This window comes from Caretta caretta, chromosome 11, assembly GCF_965140235.1.
Source record: "Caretta caretta isolate rCarCar2 chromosome 11, rCarCar1.hap1, whole genome shotgun sequence".
Classification (NCBI taxonomy): Eukaryota; Metazoa; Chordata; order Testudines; family Cheloniidae; genus Caretta; species Caretta caretta.
Window position 1 is genome coordinate 4964391 of NC_134216.1, and position 6090 is coordinate 4970480.

Consider the following 6090-nt stretch of genomic DNA (forward strand, 5'->3'; position numbering starts at 1 on the left):
CCGCTCCCTGCAGTGGAGGCCTGGGGCTGCGTAGGGTACCAAAATAGCTAGGGATGGCCCTGGGTGTATGTCCTTCCTGTGACACTTTCTCAGGGGGCCAGGATTGAGAGTCACCTTGTCATTCCTCTGCCTCTAGGCAGGTGCTTAACTAGGTGCCAGTTCCCTGACCCCACCAGTCTGTTAGCTACCCAAATAATTTCCTCTGGGCTCTGCCAGCCCTTACTTTGCCTTGCAGGACAACAATAGGTGCACCTGAGCCCAAAGCATTTCCTGTAGTATACAGCCCCTGTCAGTGGACACTCACAGAAATTACCAGGTTCACTATCCCCAAGCGGACAGCGTGTACACTAGCTCGTTTGATTCAACTGAGGATCAACTCGTATAGAACAGTACAGCACAGAGATATGTTTTTAATGAAAACAATAATAAATTTCACTGTTGAAAATTTAAGAGCTAGTGGGGAAGGATAATGAAAACAAAAATGGTTACATATAAAACAATCATAAAATGCAAACCGGGATCTACTCTATCAATGAGAAAAGGAGTACTTGTGGCACCTTAGAGACTAACCAATTCATCTGAGCATAAGCTTTCGTGAGCTACAGCTCACTTCATCGGATGCATACTGTGGAAAAACCATGAAAAAATGGCAGTAGAGTGGGGTGGGGGGAGAGAAAACCTTTTGTAGTGGTAAACACCCATTTTTTCATGGTTTGTGTGTATAAAAAGATCTTCTGTACTTTCCACAGTATGCATCCGATGAAGTGAGCTGTAGCTCACGAAAGCTTATGCTCAAATAAATTGGTTAGTCTCTAAGGTGCCACAAGTACTCCTTTTCTTTTTGTGAATACAGACTAACACGGCTGTTACTCTGAAACTCTATCAATGGTTACCTTTCCTATATAATAAAGTAGATTTTGTGCCAAGGGTTCAGACTTTTAGAGAGCTAGCTAGTTTCAGACAAACCAGGATCCAACTTTCATGAAGCCCCTCTTCCCTGCCCCCCTCCCCCACTAGTGAGTTTCCTCACTGAATGACAATAAATAGAATGCCAGGAGACATTTTGTTAATCTTCAACGTTCTTTTTTTGCCTCCCACAAACAGGACAACCCCTGAGACTTAGTCACCAGTGTCTTCCCATCCCCCTGTTGACTTCATATGTAAATTGAGTCCCTGTTGTATTAGTTTACAATGCTTAATTTATGTGTGAACTGAGATAGACAGGTGAATAGACCTCCTAACCCCTGTTTGAGGGAAAACTGTTTTCTCTTTGGTTGGTGACAGACTTAAACACATACTTTTATTACATATACACAACTCCTTAAATATCAGCCATACATACATCATGCAGTGATTATAAGGATCAGTATGACAAGGTTTTATTAGAGACCTTCTGTGATGGCGCGGACAAGGTCCAGAGGCCCCCTGCTGGAGGCCTTACACCCATGTGTCATCCCTCCCTACCCCCCACCCCAGAAAAGAGTAGCAGAGAAGTCCTCCAGGCAGCCTAGAATGACTGCACAGAAGCAACCAATTGGAGGGCCTGCTGGAGCAAGTAATCAGGGCCAGAAGGGCCATATAAAAGGCAAGCAGCAGAGCAAAGAATTCAGTTCCTGTCTGGAGCTTGAAGAGAGAGGACTAGGTGCCTAGCTGGATGGATGAGCAGCAGGATCATGGGCACGTCAGTGCAGGCGAAATGAGCCCAGAACCTGGCCTGACCAGGCAAGGGCACTGAGGTGAGCCCAGCTGGTCTGGTTTCAGACTGACCCCAAGGAGGACTGCTGAGATGGGCTTGGTTAGGTTGTTGAAGAAGGCAGGGCCTCTAGGAAGAAGCCGTAGATCTACAGCCCCATACCAGGGCCAGGAAAAGAACCCAAGAGTGCATACCCCAGAAGGGGGGGCGGACAGTGAATGCAGCTCAGAGTGTTGAGTTGCTTAAGACCCACTCAAAAGATTGCAGGCACTATCAGCCAGGGAAGGGGGCACTTGCAAGAGGCAGGTGATGACCCCATTATACCTTCCATTATATTCTTTATGGATAAATACGATGAAAGCAGTGTGTTAGGTGTGGCGAGTTTGTCAGGCCTGCTAAGACTTGCTGTTACAGAACAGTAAATTCTTTGCCAGTTGGCACCTGTGTGTCACGTTCTCCTTAGAAGTTGAAAGTGCTGTTGAAGACCATTGCAGAATGTGAATTATTTCTGTATGTCGAGTTCCATACAATAGGATAAATTAATTATAAATGTGACTGGGGTCCTAGTGGGGGCCAACTATGGTCACTCAATTAGGGTGAACTACAAATAATGGGCAGACAAACCCCATAAAGCTGGTGGATATTCCAATACTTAGATTCACCAAAACAGCTTCTATGTTACCTTACCGGTTATTCAGAAGTCCAAACAACACAGTTCCCTTAAAGTGGTCCATCCTCACACCTCCATCGAGGTACCTAAGTCAAATATGATGATTTCTGAAAATCTTATTTCATCATATAAAATAAAGGGTTCTATCAATACCAAAGGATTGGACACATTACCTTCCAGGTTAATGAATGTTTCAGAACTTACCCAAATACACACTACAGCCAATTCTTATTAACTAAACTAAAATGTATTAAAAAACAAAAGAGAGAGAATCTGGTTAAAAGATCAATATACATACAGACATGAGTTCAATTCATCGAGGTTCAGATTCATATCAGAGATGGTGAGCTTTGTAGTTGCAAAGAGTTCTTTCAGAAATAGTTTATAGTCCAATGTCCAAATATCATATTCAGGGCATACCAGCATAACTGGGACCTTAGTCTTGTGACTCAAATGTCCTCTGATGAAGCTAAAGCAGATCTGAGATTAACAGGATCAGGACCCAAAGGCCTTTTTACACAGCATCTACTTGACCACACAGTCCTGGTTAAACAATAGGCTTTTAATGTAACCTTTTGCTTTCTAAACACCAACAGTAATTAGTTACACAAATTAACATAGGGCAATTTATCCATTAGGCAGTCTATTACAAACTCCAAAGAGACATATAGACAATGACATTATTTTACCCAAGATTTATCCAAATGTTAATATTCCCTTTTGATCTCTGAATCAATAGTTATAGTGACAGACAGGAACTGTCTGTTTATGGGTAGCATCTAAGATACACATAATTAGTATCACTTCTAACAATATAGGTTTGCATTTCAAAGTTCTAGCCTATTTAGCAGGAATTGCCCTAATTATCATTCACATACCTTTCTAAAAAGAAAAGGAGTACTTGTGGCACCTTAGAGACTAACCAATTTATTTGAGCATGAGCTTTCGTGAGCTACAGCTCACTTCATCAGATGTTTACCGTGGAAACTGCAGCAGACTTTATATACACACAGAGAATATGAAACAATACCTCCACAAGTGCCACAAGTACTCCTTTTCTTTTTGTGAATAACACGGCTGTTCCTCTGAAACATACCTTTCTAACATGACTTTAAAGGAGGGCTTTGGGTCATTCAGCCAATGTTTAACCCTTTCTAGCCATGCGTCACAATAAAGTTTTCCCAAGCTTTGAAACTTACGGGGAGAAAACTTCACTATGCACAGTGGCTTAGCACACAGAGTCTGGGAGCATTAACCAATGTGCGCTATAGGGTTGGTTAAAGAGAAGTGCATCTCTAAACCTGAATCTCCTCTCTTGTCACTTTAATCCTTAACCTTGTATGTTTTGCAGTGTGTAACTATATTTAAAACTATTTTATAAACGCATTGCTTCCTGTTCTTACTGGCAGTGACCAGAGTTCAGGACTGCGTCTTCACCTGCAAGAACATGTAACTTCAGGCATATAAGGTAGCTTAAGAAATGGTTCTGTCGTGTAGGTGCTTGAGATGTTTTCAGTTGTTGCAGGAGAAACTCTTGATGTCTGCACTCATTTTCTTAGCCAGTTAAAGATCAACTGAAAGGCTTTTAAGTGTCACTTTCTGCATTTTCATAATTCCAGCAGTGTCTTAACTCAGCTGGGATAAAGACATTTGGGTTATAATGCCACAAAAATGCACATTTTTGTGTGATTAGTAAAGTGGATAACTTTCATCTAAAATTTCATAACTTTTCGTACTGTTTAGCATGTATACCACACTAACATGGTATATATGTGTGATGTTAGCTTTCAGTTTAAAACAGATGTCCCCAGATAGACCTCTATTACCATTTGCCATAATGGCCAAAACTAAAATAAGTGATGGATTGTTCTGTTTGGTTTGTGACAGCAGAAATCCACAACTGGGGGCAGGCGGTTGGTGCAAAATGGAAGTAAAAGGGCCTTCATTAACATTTAATCTTGGATTCTGTGTAAGACTTGGTTGCCGGTTGTCCACCTCCAACACAGTGAAGCTGCTTGGTTTTGGTAATAAAATATAACAACTTCCTGAGTTCCTTAATGTTATAAAAAACACGAATACTGGTTCTGAGTGGGAGGAGGAGTTTGAGCATATAAAGCTAAGAAGCTTTTGTATTAGATTTAATCTCATACTGATAGCTGTTTTTCTGAGTAAGTCATTACTCATTGAGCTAGTAGTAAGGAAGGACCTGTAAAGAGATGAAATCAGCTCCTTCAAACCTGCCAGTGTGGACATGTCCTTCCTACAGTAAGTATTAGATAAGGTAAACAATTAGAGAACATTCCTGGAAGAAAATCCAGTCATTAAATTGACTAAAACCCAGTGATGTGATCATCTGCATTTGCTTAAGTGCAATTCTTAGCTTGCCAAGATAACCATATTTCTACATGTTTCATTTGTTCCTATGTAAGAAATTAAAACTAAACACAAGATCCCTGTATCGAGTTCATGCAACTTCCCCTCCGCATATGTTTGGCTTCTGAACTTCTAGGATCCACAAAAGAATGCTGAGTGGAAGTGAACTGAAGCTTGTTTTAGGAACCTAAAACACTTGCCTATACAGTATCCCAGAGCACCCTACAGCACCAGTTCTCAAACTAGGTCGGGACCCTGTTTAATGGGGTCACCCAGAGCTGGTGTTAGACTTGCTGGGGCTGAAGCCGAAGCCTGAGCCCCACTGCCTGGGGTTAAAGCCGAAGCCTGAGGGCTTCAGCCCTGGGTGACAGGGCTCAGGTTACAGCCCCCTACCTGGGGCTGAAACCCTTTGGCTCCTCCCCCCCACCGTGAAGGGTAGTGGGACTCAGGCTTTGCCCCCCCACACACACACACTTGAGGTGGCAGGGCTCAGACGCACACTGGCTTCAGTCCCCCCTCCTGGGGTCATGTAGTAATTTTTCTTGTCAGAAGGGGGGTCACGGTGCAATGAAGTTTGAAAACCGCTGATCTACAGAGAGAGTGAACCATAAACTAAAAAGAAAAGAGTAACTTAATTTGCATAATACAAAATGACTCCTTATCCTCTACACTAAAAGTATCTGCTGGGTTTTTTTGTTTTGTTTTGTTTTGTTTTTTTTTACTGTAGTATGAATCTGCATATAGAGGAGAGGGATATTATGTATGATTATGGTGGAATACAGCATTAGCATCACTTAAAATGCATCCTCAAATAGGGGGAACGTTGATTCCCTTTGCAATTTTGTACTTGAGAAACAGTATTAGGCCTTACATCTGATATATGCTGAAGCTTGTAGTGTCATGAACACATATGCACATGCATACTTCACATATCAGTCGCGTAGCTTCACACCTGAACGTTTTGGCCATTTCTCTCCCTTTACCAACTGGGATAGAAGAAATGTAACTTTATGGGGGGTGTCTTGAAACATGTTACAAAAGTGGGATGCTGTAGTGGCCTGCTGACTGTATTGCCAGCTGTAGACGTGGAAACTGAGATTAAAAATCAGTCTGCAGATCTGCTGCTATGCCATTCTGGAATAAAAACAACGAGGAGTCCTTGTGGCACCTTAGAGACTAACACATTTATTTGGGCATAAGTTTTCGTGGGCTAAAACCCACTTCATCAGTACACACAGTACATGAAAAGATGGGAGTTGCCTTACCGGGGAGGGGTGGGGGTCAGTGCTAATGAGACAATTCAATTAAAGTGGAAGTGGACTATTCTCAACAGTAGAATACCAAAGAAGGGGGG